Source organism: Prionailurus viverrinus, chromosome D2 (genome assembly GCF_022837055.1).
Source record: "Prionailurus viverrinus isolate Anna chromosome D2, UM_Priviv_1.0, whole genome shotgun sequence".
In the NCBI taxonomy this organism is placed as follows: Eukaryota; Metazoa; Chordata; class Mammalia; order Carnivora; family Felidae; genus Prionailurus; species Prionailurus viverrinus.
Window position 1 is genome coordinate 32,043,932 of NC_062571.1, and position 14,751 is coordinate 32,058,682.

General features: G+C 49.8%; 1 protein-coding gene across 6 annotated transcripts in view; it reads left to right on the forward strand.

Moving 5' to 3' along the window:
• The window catches only part of ADAMTS14 (ADAM metallopeptidase with thrombospondin type 1 motif 14), a 115,615-nt gene that overhangs the window by 15,718 nt on the left and 85,146 nt on the right, over positions 1 to 14,751 (forward strand). For 5 of the 6 annotated variants that reach the window (XM_047825603.1, XM_047825609.1, XM_047825611.1 and 2 more), the window contains one exon: positions 14,306 to 14,479. The exons of the other annotated variant lie outside the window; for it this stretch is intronic. The gene's annotated coding sequence lies outside the window, so the exon portion shown is untranslated. The remainder of the gene's footprint in view (positions 1 to 14,305; positions 14,480 to 14,751) is intronic. 6 annotated transcript variants of the gene reach the window in all.

Here is a 14,751-nt window from a genome sequence, read left to right on the forward strand (position 1 = left end):
AAAATATTAACATTTATATGGAAAGGCAAAAGGCCAAGGATAGTCAAGAATACATAGATGCAAAACAAAGCCGGAATGGAGAACTTTTACCATCAAATATAAAGTCTTATTGCAAAGCTGTAGTAATTGAGTCAGTATGGTGTTGGCATGCATATGGAAAAATAGACCAATGGACAGAATAGGGTCCAGAAACAGACACACATATATGGTTACCAGATTCCCAAGAAATGTGCCACTGAAATGCAATGAAAGAATGTTTTTTTCAATAAATAGTATATGAAATTTGGATATCCATATAGGAAAAACATGCATGTTGAACCTTACTATACCTTGGGTAGAGATAAATTCTGGATGGATATAGAACCAAATGAAAAAATTAATAAAGCTTCTAAAAGATAACAGACGAGATTATCTTTAAGACCTTGGTGAGGTAAAGATTTATTAAGTAGGATTTCAAAAGGGATTACTAAAGGAAAAATGGATAAATTAGATTTTATGAAAATAAAGAACTTTCGTTCATGAAAAGATATGAAGAGCGAGGAGACTAAGCCACAGAGCAGGAGAAATCATTTTTAATAGAAATGTCCAACAAAGGATTAAAATCCAGGATATAAATAAACTCCCACAAATCTGTAAGAAAAATGCAGACAACCCAAGGTCAAACCATTCAGACAACTATTTAGTAGTATCTTTAAACTTTTTTTTAACATTTTATTTATTTTTGAGAGATAGGGACAGACACAGAGTGAGTGGGGGAGGGACAGAGAGAGACAGAGTCAGAATCCAGAGCAGGGTCCAGACTCTGAGCTGCCAGCACAGAGTCTGATGCGGGGCTCGAACCCACGAATCATGAGATCGTGACCTGAGCTGAAGTCGGAGGCTTAACCGACTGAGCCACCCAGGGGCCCCTATTTAGCAGTATCTTTTTAAAAATGAACATACGTGTATCCTATGATCAGGCAATCCCGATCCTGGGTGTAGAACCCCCAGAAATGATTGCTATGGCCAACAGATACTGTGCATAAGAATGATCATAGCAGTGCTATTTATAACAGCCCAAATGGAAACCACTCAAATGGCCATTTATAATAAGATGGGGGAATAAACGGTCGTGTATGCATGCAGTGAAATTCTACACAGCAACAAAAATTAGCACATAACCAATACAGGAAACAATTATGTAAAATACTGAGTGAAGGAAACCAGACACAACAGAATATAAACTGTATGATCCCATGTATATGAAGTTCAAAATAGGGAACACTAATCTGTGGTGACAGGGGTCGAAATGGTGGTCATTTTGTGAAGGATTAGGGATGGGGAGGCTACATGGAGGGGCTTCTAGGGAGCTCATGATGCTTTATGTCTTGTTCTGGGAAGTAGCTACATGAGTTAGGTGTATATATTTCTTGTATTTCTTGAGCACTTTTCAGTATATATGTTACACTTCAATAAAGAAGCTTACTTTCTTTAAAGAGATCTTACGGGGTGCCTGGGTGGCTCAGTCGGTAAGGCATCTGACTGTTGATCTCGGCTCAGGTTATGATCTCAGGTCTGTGAGTTCAAGCCCCGCATTGGGTTCTGTGCTGACAGCACGGAGCCTGCTTGGAATTCTCTCTCCCTCTCTCTCTGCCCCTTCTCAGCTCGTTCTCTCTCTCTCTCATTCTCTCAAAAAATAAATACACTTAAAAAAAATAAAGAGATCTTATATGTTCGAGACATACTGAACTATTTATAATTTGCTTCCATATAATCCAGTACGGATGGAGTGTGTGTGTGTATAGGGGAGTGGGGAACGTATAAATGAAGGAGGTTAGCTACAAGTCAATTATTAAAGTTGGTTTATGGGTGCATGAAAGTTTATTATCCTCTTTGCTTTCGTATATATTTGAAAATTTTCATACCCAAAGTGAATAGATAAGAGCAAAAAGCCCCAAACCACAGGGTTTATGGAGGGACATGGTGGAGATGAAATTTGCATATTCATCCACCCTGGAGAGGAAGGGAAGTCACTAGAATTGTCCTTTGCAGAAGGATCCAGAATCCCACTGGAAGAATATGTTTCAAGGATGGGAATTAAGTCCCTGGCACACAGTTGCCTGGAGAGTTATATATAAAAGGGGTTGAGGGGGCGGGGGGGGGGGTGCCTGGGTGGCTCAGTTGGTTAAGCTCAGGTCAGGACCTGAAGGTTCAATTCGGTTTGCGAGTTTGAGCTCCCCGCTGACGCTGACGGTGCTTTAGAGCCTGCTTTGGATTCTTTGTTTCCCTCTCTCTCTGCCCCTCGCTTGCACTTTCTCTCTCTCAAAAATAAATAAACGTAAAAGCAAACAGATAGATAGATAAATAAATGGGGTTGAAAATCAATCCCGTCCCAGTAAGACAGTTAGTGAATTGCCCAGGAGTCAGAAAACTCTCAGAGGACAAGACCTTCAGCTACTAGGAGTCAGTCTGGCTTTAATTCCACCCGCAAGCCTCTCTTTGGACTGCGCTCGCCCCCTGCAGTCAGCTCACCAGCCTGTGTACCCAGAGGCTGACGATTCTCAGATCTTTTGTCTCCCAGGAACGCCAGGCTTGGGTGCTCACTGCACGCCAGGTGTGGGCTCCCTTGGTTGAGTCCCAGAAACTTCAAACTCACCTCGTTCCAAACGAGCTCTTGCCTTTCCCTTCCAAACTTCCCTTCTCCATTTCAGGGGATGCTTCGGGAAGAACCAGTGGGATCATCCTTATTTGCCCCTCCTCCTCCTCCTAGCCTCTTCCCCATCAACTGCTAGGAACTGCCTAGCATATTCACCCAACTTCTTCTTAGATAGCCCCCCACCCCCTTTCTAAACCTGCGGCCAGCGTCCCGGATCAGACCTCCCCATCTCTCCCACCCCTGTCCAACCATCGTCCGTGCCTCTAGAGGGTACGGGCTCGCTGGGGCAAGGGAGCTGGCAGTGAGGGGAGGTACATATAGTAGACTTTGGGGGATTAGAGCCCCAATTAAAAAATACTGTGTTGAGATCTGTTGGGGGTGGACACTTCCATAAGCATTTAATGTGCCCTCGTCAGCCATCCAGCAGGCCTCACCCCTGTGCCTGACAACCTCCACCAAGTTTGTGTTGAAGTTATACCGCTCCTGGCACATCTTCTGGTCTTGAAGTTGGCTGCCTTGGAGTGGGGGCCAGCCCCAGCTACAGTCACGTTGACCCCTGGACCCCGGGCCACGTCCAGCCTGACCTGCCAATCATTGTGGATGCTATCAGTCAAATCCCGGGGCCACTTCTTTGGGAAAGATGGAGCAGTGGAGCTTGGCTGGGGCTGAGGACGGCTCCGCTGAGGGCACTCGGGGGCCCTCAGGAAGGGAATAGGCGCCATTCTGAAGCCAGTGGGTCACAAGTGCAGGACCAACCATTCCAGTGTGCCCAGGGCAGGGCCTGTCAGTGCCCAAATCGGAGAAGCCTGGGCAAACCAGGATGAGCTGGTTACCCCCGCCATGCACCCAGCCAGTGCTTAGTCTGATCTGTGAGAAGTAGGTCCGAGGCCCTCTAGACGCTGCAGAGTCACCTGGCTCTGGCCCCACTGTGGCCCCAGCACCCACGGGACCTTGGGACCTCCGACAGATGGCTGTGGTCATCTTCACCCCCTTTCTCGTGCTGCTGGGGGACCCGAGAGGGCTGAGCGCAGCTGGCGGCCGCCATGTCCTTACCCCTCTGCGGCACTGTGTGCTTGCTCTGCTTCCAGGCCTTTCTGATGGCCAGCACCCTCTCACCCGCACACGTTTATACAGTGTGCAGAGAGCTTTTCTGCCTCCCCACAAGCTCATCTGCTGGCTTCTCAGTTCCTTACTTCTGGAGCACAGAACCTACCAAACCCCCCCAGATCTGGGTGTGTCTTTTACAATCTTCGTTCAGAATAATAACGCTAAATGCAGTCAGAGTAACAGCTGACATCTGTTGAGTCCTCACCACGTGCCAGGCACTCTGCCAAGCATCTAGGACTCCTCACCGCAGTCCCATAAGCCAGCTCTGCGGTTTCCCTATTTTACGGATGGGGAAACTGAGGCTCAAGGGGGTTAAGAAACGTTCCGCACGTCACAGAGCTGGTAAGTGGCAAGCCAGCGTCACCGACTTTCCTGAAGCCCTTCTGGATTCTGCATTCGACAGGGACAAACCACGGACGGCGTGTGGAATCCCCTTGGCAAGGTAGCCTAAGGTGGAGGGCGCCAGGCTGCTGAGGTCGGAGAGAAGTGGTGGAAAGAAGGAGGCGGGGTGGGTGGGGAGGGCAGATCCAGTTGGAATGGGCGTCCTGGGAAGGAGGTCGGGCAACCTGGGTTGGAATACCAGAGCTTATGTTCTCTGGCAGTGTCGCCTTGCACGGTCCGTCACCACCAGAGCAGTCGCTGGGACATTAGTGGTCACCGTTCACGGTGCTGCCACTGGGTGATGGCTTAGCACTTCCCGTGGATGGTTGGATTAATCTCTACAAGAGCCCTCGGGAGTAGGTACCTTCATTCTTTTGCATAGAAGGAAAGCCAGGCACTTGACAGGTGCCGTGACTTGCACCAGGTCGCCAAGGCAGTTGGTCTGCATCAGCACTGGGCGTGAACCTGGGCCGGTCTTATTCCAGGGCCCAAGGCCCTACCCTCTGGGCTAACTTTGTGGAGCCCTCAGGTTCCTACTAGCTGGATGAGATCTGGATTCTCCCGGCGACTTCTCTTTGGCTGGGATCAGGGAAGTAATGTGCATCGAGCAGGGAAAGGAGTCCCAAGGGTGGGGGTCCTTTGGGGGTGGACACAAACAGGTCATCTAAGTCGGAGGCGGGACTCTCAGGACCCCCCCTTATCAGTTTGATGTGGTTCTGGAAGTGCCTGCCCCTTTTGCGGCCTCCTGCCCTCTCTTGGGCCCCAGGTACCTGGCTCCCCCACCAGCCTGCACCTGGATTGTCTCAGACCCTGCTTCCCAATGATCTAGTCCAAGGCAGGGCTCGGCCAAGGGTAAGAAAGGACGTAGCTCCCCACTGCCCTTGCACTTATGGCGACAGATGCCCATTTTCTGCTCAGCTCAGAGGCTTACGTCACCTCCACAGTATCTGCTGGGAGATGATTCCAATGGGTCCCCGTCTGTCTCCTGAATAGCTCTGGTTCTGGGCTATATTTTTGAGGACTTTTGCGTAACAAATGGCCCCGGAAGATAACGATCTTGCCTTTCTTCTTGGCTGTCTGCTAGCAGCCCCTTTAGAAGACTGGCATTGCCTAGACTCAAGGCTCCTCAGCTGTGGCACAAACCCGTTGTGGTCACAGCACCCACCAGGGCCCGCCTCCGGCTTGGCCCCGTGGGACTTGGGGGCGAGGGAACAGGAAGCTCACGCTGCCCGCTGCGCCGTGAACAACAAAGTCCTTGGTCTCTGACCCAGGCGGTTAGCATCTTCCTCTGGAAAAGTGGATTAGCCTCCAAGGAGGGTAACATCTCAGACCTTTACAGCTCTTTATAGTTGCAGTTGTGAGGGTGGGCGCTCGCGAGACGTGGCTTTCTGGAAGAGAGAAGAACAAGGGCCCCATGGGGGATAGAAGACCCCAGGGATGCTGCCGCCCAAGTGGTGGCGGAGGGTTGAGGAGTAACGGTCCCTCACCATCCTTCCTATCACTGAGGCAACGGGGCTGGAGGCAGAAGGAAAACAGTGTGCCTGAATGTCACTTCGGCTGTTGCTCAGGGCAGGTGGGAGGAGGCACGGCCAAGGAGTCCCCAAAGCTGACAGCTGACCACTCTGGGCATTTCCCGTCGAGCCCAGACCCCTACAGGGCAGCTCGGCACCCAAACACAGGATGCGCAGCGGCTACTGACGTTTCTTCGGGTGACTGATAAACCCATGTGGCCCCAGAGCTAAGCTGCGGCCTGTGTTTGGCTTTCTGGGCCATTTGTCCTTGGATAGAGGTGCTCCTTCTAGAAGCCACTCCCCAGGGCCTTCTGCCTCCTCCTGGTGCTCACAGCTCAGTAGTGAGCAGTGAGGTCACTGGGTGTGGCTGCCTCCAGGGAGGACTCATCTCTCAGCTGCCCTGCTCTCTGGGCCACGGGGCCGGGAGAGGTATGTGGACCTATTTGGAACATTCGGTGGAGGTCAGTCGCGGCCAAGTGGGAGGAAGCTTCCTCTCGGCCCGCCAGCTGGAGGGGACTCGGAGGGGACTTGTAACGTGCAATCTGCAGCCCTTTTATAGCTCATTCTGGATTTGGATCTTCACCGTGTGCTTTAATTCTCTGTGCACTTTGCTTTCTTTGTGACCTGGTCTTCCTGGTCTCCGTGACCAGGCTCAACGCCACTGGCCCTAAGTAGCTCTTTGGTGTCTGGGAGGGATTTCTGACCCGGTTCCCACCCCACAAACCTCCCAACTTCTCAGCACTGACTCGGCTAATTGATCTGGAGGTCTTGCCAAAAAGCAGATCTCGGAAGCCTGTGGAGCATAAATGTGGGGCAGGTGTAGGGCCCCAACTGCCTGGAGTTATAAAAAGAACAGAAGTGCCTGTGGCGGATGAGTGACTAATGGCGACCGCAAGGGTGTCACCATCAGCTGTTGGGTGAGATGATGTGTATCAAGCCTCAGTTAGTTCCCAAGGCCTGAGTATCCCTGGAGACCTATATCCTTTTTCACCTCCCGGCCTTCACGGTGAGGGGTTCAGACTCTTGCAAGAACGATTTAGCCCTTAGGAGAGCGACGCTCACCCAGGGTAGAGGGCGGAGGGAAGGGACCTCAGTGCTATCCAGTACAACGCACTTTTATTGAGCACCTACTGTGTGCCAGGTCTTAATGAGACAACACCTGAGCCTTGCCCTTAAGACAATTTATAAGAAGGGGCGCCGATGTAGCTCAGTTGGTTAAGCATCTAACTTTGGCTCAGGCCGTGATCTCGTAGTTCATGAGTTCGAGCCCCACATCTGGCTCTGCACTGTCAGTTGCAGAGCCTGCTTGGGATTCTCTCTTTACTCTTCCTTTCTCTCTGCCCCTCCCCCACTCATGCTTTTTCTCTCCCTCTCAAAATAAATAAATAAACTTAAAAAAAAAAAGAAAAAAAGAAAGCGTATAAGAAATGCTTCCATAAGAAATATGTGTCGGGGCACCTGGGTGGCTCGGTCGCTTAGGCGGCCGGCTTCGGCTCAGGTCATGATGTCATGGTTCATGAGCTCGAGCCCCGCGTTGGGCTCCAGGCTGACAGCTCGGAGCCTGGAGCCTGCTTCAGAATCTGTGATTTCTCTCTCTGTGTCCCCTCCCCAGCTCATACTCTGTCTCTGTCTCTCAAGAAATGAGTAAACATTAAAAAAAAAAAAAAGTAACATGTGTCATAATGGGTCCAGGGAGGAAGTGCCTGCTGACAGAGAGTCTGAAGGAGGAGGTATAGCTTGCCAGGTGGAGGCATGGGAAAAGCCACCCAGCCTCAAGAAACAGGGTGTGCAAAGCCCTGGGGGCTGAGTCATGGGTGGTGGGGGCTCAGAGGCACCGCAGAGGTGATCTCATCCCCGCGCTCACGGTACAGGGCAGGAAGGGGACTGCCCAGAGCTCCCCAGCCTGTCAGCAGCAGAGCCTTGACCAGGACCCTGGCCTCCCGGCGTCCCAGCTGAGGTTTTTCTCTCGCTGGGCAAATGTTAGACGTCATACAAACCACCACCTTCACCATTGGAATCACCAGCAGGCATACATTCAGGTCACCCGAGGAGCTGACGTTTCCCCGGGGCCCGGGCAATGCTTCCCCCAGTACCTCGTACATAGTGCTCAATAAAGGCCTGTCCCTCTTTTGGAGAACACAGCTGACTCCTGACGATTTTGAAGATGGGGCTTGTGAAAGCTCAGTGCCGATGGAAGGCAAGATTTCCACTGGCAAAGTGCAGGTGCCTGTGTGTCCCCCCCCCCCCCCCACACCCCGCCCCTGTTTGAAAGAGGGTGGGTCATCCTGGAAATGAGCAAATGTAGGTTCAGCTCCCACCCACCTGACCTTTGAGTGGCAGAGGGTGAGGACTCTTAGTCACTCCGGGCATTCCGTTTTAAGGGCTAAGAAGGAAGCAAAATGCCAGTAACATTACGCCTCCTCTGCCCCGGCTCCCCAAAGGGCTTCCAGAAATATGGCTGGCATTGTGTTTAGCCATCATTGACGGGAGATAGATATTTCTAGTCTCATTTTCCACATTTAGAAACCAGCTCCAAGAGGGGCCATAGCCCAGCGCAACCTACTGGAGCAAAGGTGGCTTTGGGTGAAGAGAGAAAAGGCACTACCTCCGAGGCATCATTTCAGAGACTCCATTCCATCGTTAGGAGGCTACCCTGTTGCGTATCCCGTTACACAGAAAATATATGGACCTAGAAGAATATCCCGCCTTTCTGAAATATGTCAAATACATATTAAGATATATGTCTGGGGGCACCTGGGTGGCTCAGTCGGTTAAGCATCTGACTTCGGCTCAGGTCATGATCTCAGGGTTCGTGGGTTCGAGCCCCACACGGGGCTCTCTTCTGTCAGCTCAGAACTCGCTTTGGGTCCTCTGTCTCCCTCTCACAGACCCTCCCCCGCAGCTTAAACAAAGCATCTGGCTTACACCCAGAAGATTTCATATCAAACTGACCATCCTGACGTGCACATGGGTGTGCACCCTCTCTCTCAAAAATAAACATGAAAAAGATATACGTCTATATTTTATATTGATACATAATTTAATAACTATGTAACAATATATGAATAAAATTATATATTAAATATCGAATAAATTGTGCACTTAAAAATCATATCATTACATAATTTACAGTATATAATATAGGATACATAAATTATACATTAAAACAGATTATATGATATGAAATACAATATAAAGATATACATTAAAAATATATATTTGATATATCTTGACAAGACAAAACACTATTACAAGCACCCCTCACACTATATCTTGACCCTTTCACCCCCTGGGCTCGAAATAGCCCAGTGCACCACCATGGGTGACTCATGCCTCAGCGGGAGTGAGGAACTTGAGAGCAGATTTTACATCTCACTCGCTTTTTCAATCCTAATGCTGCTCCCGCCCCCTCATAGAAGCTTCCAGGGGCTGTGAGAGCCTTCTGGATGGGCCAGATCCCTTAACACAGCTTTTCGGCCCCTTTGAGGTTGGATCCTGCACCACCCTCCCCACAAGCCCCTGGGCACCCCCCTCCAGGAAACGTTTTCCAACTGCACAAATGTAGGTTTGGCACGCCTTCTCTGTGCCCTCATGGCACCTGTGCTTCCCTCCCAGCTTGGGAGCACCCTCAGTAGATGAGGAGCTCAGAACCCACAGACCGGTCTGCCATGGTCACCTCTGGGTCCCTGGTGTCCAGCACAGAGCTGGGACAGGGGGCGTGCTTGTGAGATGCTGACCACGAGCTAGAAGATGGAGCGGGGAGGATCCGGGTCGGGGGCTGGGAGGGCATCTCGCGAGCAGCCATGTGCTTCCGAGGAGGGCCTCGGGCCTGGTCAGGGATTGGCTGTGAGGGATTCTGGGTATCAAGACTCAAAGGCAAAGTGGGTGATAGGCATTGAGGAGGGCACTCGTTGGGATGAGCACTGGGTGTTGTAGGTAAGCAATGAATCCTGGGAATCTACCCCCGAAACCAAGAGCACACTGTATACAATGTATGTTAGCTAACTTGACAATAAATCATATTAAAAAAAAAAAAAAGACTTCAAGGTAAATGCTGGGGGGGGGGGGCTGGGGGGGGTTGCTCTGGAAACCTCTACCTTGCTCCTCAAAAGGGGCACCAGAAAACGCAGGATTCTGTGGGACAAATGTCCTCCTTTCTTCAAACCAAAAACTGGAGAGGAAAAAAAAAAGATAGGGGAATTATTTAGATGAGGGGTCAACAAACTTTTTCTGTAAAGGCCAAGTAATAAATATTTTAGTCTTTGTGGCTCATCCTGGCTCTGTAGAAACGACTCCACTGTGCCTTTGTAGCATGAAATGAGGCCAAGAATATGTAAACAAGTGAAGGTGGCAGGCTGTGTTTATAAAAACAGGCCGTGGGCTGGGTTTGGCCCCACGTGCAGGTTGCCCACCCATGGATTTGACTAAAGGAGTCTTCTGAGACCCGTCAGCCAAACACATTGTGTGAACTTATTTTGGACCCGGATTTGAACAATCCGTGCCTTCAAAACAAAATGGAAGAAGACGAAAATTTTTGTGGAGGAATTTAAGCAATGATCGGATATAAGATGACTTTAAGAAGTTGAGGTTAATTTTGTTAGATGTGACAGAGGCACTATATTTTTTGTTGTTGATGTTTTGTTTTTGTTTTTAAAGACGAGTAAGTCTTTCTTAGCTACTGATACTAAACAGGAGGTGATACCTGAGATTTGCTTTAAAATTTTTTTAATGTTTTATTTTATTTTTGAGAGAGAGAGAGAGACAGAGACAGAGCATGAGCAGGGGAGGGCCAGAGAGAGAGGGAGACACAGAATCCAAAGCAGGCTCCAGGCTCTGAGCTGTCAGCACAGAGCCCTATGTGGAGCTTGAACTCATGAACCTCGAGATCATGACCTGAGCCGAAGTTGGACGCTTAACCAACTGAGCCACCCAGGTACTCCTGAGATTAGCTTTAAAATAACCCAGGATGTTGGGAATGCAAGCTGGTGCAGCCACTCTGGGAAACAGTATGGAGGTTCCTCAAAAAACTAAGAATAGAACTACCCTACAACCCAGCAATTGCACTACTAGGCATTTATCCACGGGATACAGGTGTGCTGTTTCGAAGGGACACATGCACCCCCATGTTTATAGCAGCACTATCGACAATAGCCAAAGTATGGAAAGAGACCAAATGTCCATCGATGGGTGAATGGATAAAGAAGATGTGGTATATATATAGAATGGAGTATTATTCAGCAATCAAAAGAATGAAACCTTGCCATTTGCAGCTACGTGGATGGAACTGGAGGGCATTATGCCAAGTGAAATTAGTCAGAGAAAGACAAAAATCATATGACTTCACTCATATGAGGACTTTAAGAGACAAAACAGATGAACATAAGGGAAGAGAAACAAAAAGAATATAAAAACAGGGAGGGGGACAAAACAGAAGAGACTCATAAATAGGGAGAACAAACTGAGGGTTGCTGGAGGGGTTGTGGGAGGGGGGATGGGCTAAATGGGGAAGGGGCATTAAGGAATCTACTCCTGAAATCATTGTTTCACTGTATGCTAACTAATTTGGATGTAAAGTTTAAAAAATCCCACCAGGATGTGTGGTGGGAAGGGGGTAACAATGAAACAAGACCAGTCTTGTGCTAATAATGATCCGAAGCTGAGCTGTGGGTAAATGTGGGCCAGAGGGGGGTTTGGGGGTAGCTTCATGCTACTGTCTTCTTTCGTGTTATGTTTGAACATTTGCATAATAAAAATTTTTGAAAGAGGGGACAAGAAAGAACTCCCTTTTCCGTTGCCTCCGGTCACCATTGCAGTTGGTGAATATGCGCATTTGGCTGGCCGATGATGCAGCCAGTTTGTGACTAAGAGGGGACAAGCCTGGGGACAAGAGTAACTGCAAACATGGCAGAGCAGAAGGAGGAAGGAACTAGGGTACTGGGTGAGTCTGTTGGGCTGCCAAATTAACTGGGCATGCCCAGGTCTCTTTCAGTATTCTATATTACGTGGGGTAATAAATGAAGCCATATTTATTTATTTGGTTACATATAACCCAACTGATCTAGAGAAAGGACGGGAATGGAGGCCTGGCCCGTCTTTGCTGGCAGGATGCCACCATGGCATCTAAGAGACACCAGGATTAGAAGACAGGCTGGTGAGAAATGAGTCCTTGCCAAATCTCTTTAAGACCTTCTATTACAACCAAGGGGCTCCAGGAAATAGGAGAGGGTCTCTGTTGTCTGCCTGCCTCTCTTGAGCCCCAAGGGGCCAATATCAGGGGCTGCGCTGGACTTTGATTTGCAATTATAAACCTACAGTTTCGGGAGAGTGAATGGCAGAAACAGAATTCTGGAAGGACAGCTGGCTTTTCTGGCATCCCTCCTTACTAGGACGAGGAGACCTCCTCTCCCTGAACCCCTCACCATGCAGTAACCACAACCATACGACATCTACACACAGGGCACAAACAGCATTGTTTCTAACTGATCTCATGGTTCAGCCGGTCTCGGGGGTGTCAGCTGTTCTGTAATGTATGACAAATCACTGTGGTTAACTTAACCCATCCGGGTCTCTTAGATACGGTCATTAGACACTCGCCGAGAAATGTGCAGAGGGAATGCGGGGGTGGGGAGGAGGAGGAGGAGAAGGGTGATGCGGAGAAGGGCCACAAGGCATGGTCTCTGGTTGCTCTGGATGCTCCTGGAGCTGTGTCCAGACCCAGACTTCAGATACCGCTCAAGCCGAAGCTTTAGAAGCTGGGGATAGGAGGTGAGGGTGGCAGCCTTCAGTGAGGAGCAGGTCACAGGTCCTCAGTGAGTTTGTTCTCATCCTAATCGGGCCTTGATTTGCAAAGCTTTGCTTAGAATAGTGATCCTCATGTTGAGCATGCACCAGAATCCATGGAGGGTTTGAGAAAGCTTGCTGGGCCTCGCCCCCTATTCTGGTTGAATAAGTCTGGGGTAGGGCCTGAGAATTCTCATTTATAACACCTAAGTGATGCTGATTCTGCCGGTCTGGGGGACCCTGATTTCAGAACTATTGACCTAGAACTTTTTTTTTTTTAAGATTTTTTATTTATTTAAAAAAAATTTTTTTTTTCAACGTTTATTTATTTTTGGGACAGAGAGAGACAGAGCATGAACGGGGGAGGGGCAGAGAGAGAGGGAGACACAGAATCGGAAACAGGCTCCAGGCTCTGAGCCATCAGCCCAGAGCCTGACGCGGGGCTCGAACTCACGGACCGCGAGATCGTGACCTGGCTGAAGTCGGACGCTTAACCGACTGCGCCACCCAGGCGCCCCAAGATTTTTTATTTTTAAGTAATCTCTACACCCAAGGTGGGGCTTGAACTCACAACCCTGAGATCAAGAGTTGCATGCTCTACCGACTGAGCCAGCAGGCGCCCCTGGCCTAGAACTTCTTAGTGGGACTGTGGTTCTCAGGTGTCAGGAGGAAGGGATCCACAGCTTTCTTCTTCCCTTAGGAATGAGGTGGGAGCCAACGATGAGTAGCCAAAGGGCCAAGGTCCTGCGGTGGGTGGGGGCGGGGAGTGGAGAAACCAACAGGGTGGTATTCTAGGATCATCTTACCAGGAGCAAGGAGTCTTGGGGTGTTATCTTGCCCCTGAACGAACCCACTCTGAGGTCTCATGGCAGTTACTTCTGCTTTCTGGGCCTCAGTTTACCCCTCTGTAAAAAAACAAGCAGGTGGCACTTTTCTGTAAGTGCTCTAGTTTTCACAGCAGAAAGGTATTTATTTATTTTAAAATTCATTTATTTATTTTTTGAGAGAGAGCGAGAGAACGTGCACTTCTGCCAGTGAGGGAGACGTAGGGATAGAGAACCCCAAACAGGCTCTGCACCGTGAGCCAGGAGCGCAACTCAGGGCTCAATCCCACGAACCTTGAGATGATGACCTGAGCCGAAATCAAGAGGCGGATGCTTAACCAACTGAGCTACCCAGAAGCCCCTTTCTTTTATCTTTTTTTATGTTTATTTTTGAAAGAGAGAGAGAGAGAGAGATTGAGAGCACAAGCGGGGGAGGGGCAGAGAGAGAGGGAGACACAGAATCCGAAGCAGGCTCCAGGCTCTGAGCGGTCAGCACAGAGCCCGATGCGGGGCTCGAACCCACAAACTGAGATCATGACCTGAGCTGAAATTGGTTGCTTAACTGACCGAGCCACCCAGGAGCCCCTTCCTTTTATCTTTTTAAAAAACCTTTCCAGGGGTGCCTAGGTGGCTTGGTTGGTTAAGCGCCCAACCCTTGATTTTGGCTCAGGTCATGATCTCACGGTTCGTGAATCCGAACCCCTTGTCAGGCTCCGTGCTAACAGTGCAGAGCCTGCTTGGGATTCTCTCTCCGCACCCTTCTCCCCCCTCCCGGCTCCTCCCCTGTGTGCACACGTGCGCGCGCTCTCTCTCTCTCTCAATAAACATTTTTAAAAAAAGATGAAGGAAGACAAACAGAACCATGTGACCTCTCCGGGGATGCGGGTGCGAGAATCCTGTGCAGGCACCATGGTGTACTCCAAGGACTATGGGCTTTGGCTTGGACCCAAGTCTTCCACTGAACTTGCCCTGAGCCCCTTTCCTTCTGGAATCCCCATAACGCTCACCGATGACTCCGCGCCTTCATCCAGAGCACTCTCCTTTTTCCTGTCTTACCCGGTTTTCAGGCTTTCTCGTGCACCTGTCATATCTTCCAATTGGCTCCTGACTGTGCAGTGCAAGCTCTTTGCATATCCCTCTCCGCTGCCAGCGCTTTGGACAGAAGGAGCGTTGGATAAATGTTGGAGAACCATCAGTGAGAGAAACACCCAAGCCGTATTCCACTGTGCGAGAATCCCAAGGTGAGAGTCAGGGAACCCAGAACTTCCCTCCTTGCTTTGGCCCTGTTCACCTCCAGAAATGGGGCCTGACACCCAGCCCTTTCCTCCACCTTCTGCCCAGACTCTGAGTTATGTTCCCTTGTCCGCTCTTCCTAACAAAGGGTTCCTCAGTGGAAAAGAGCCTGGACATACAATACTGGCCAACAAAAGCAACCGTTATAGCCCCAGGGAAGGGGGCGGGGGGAGAGAACCGGGGTGAGGTTTTGCTCTCTGCTTGCCAGGACTGGCTCTGG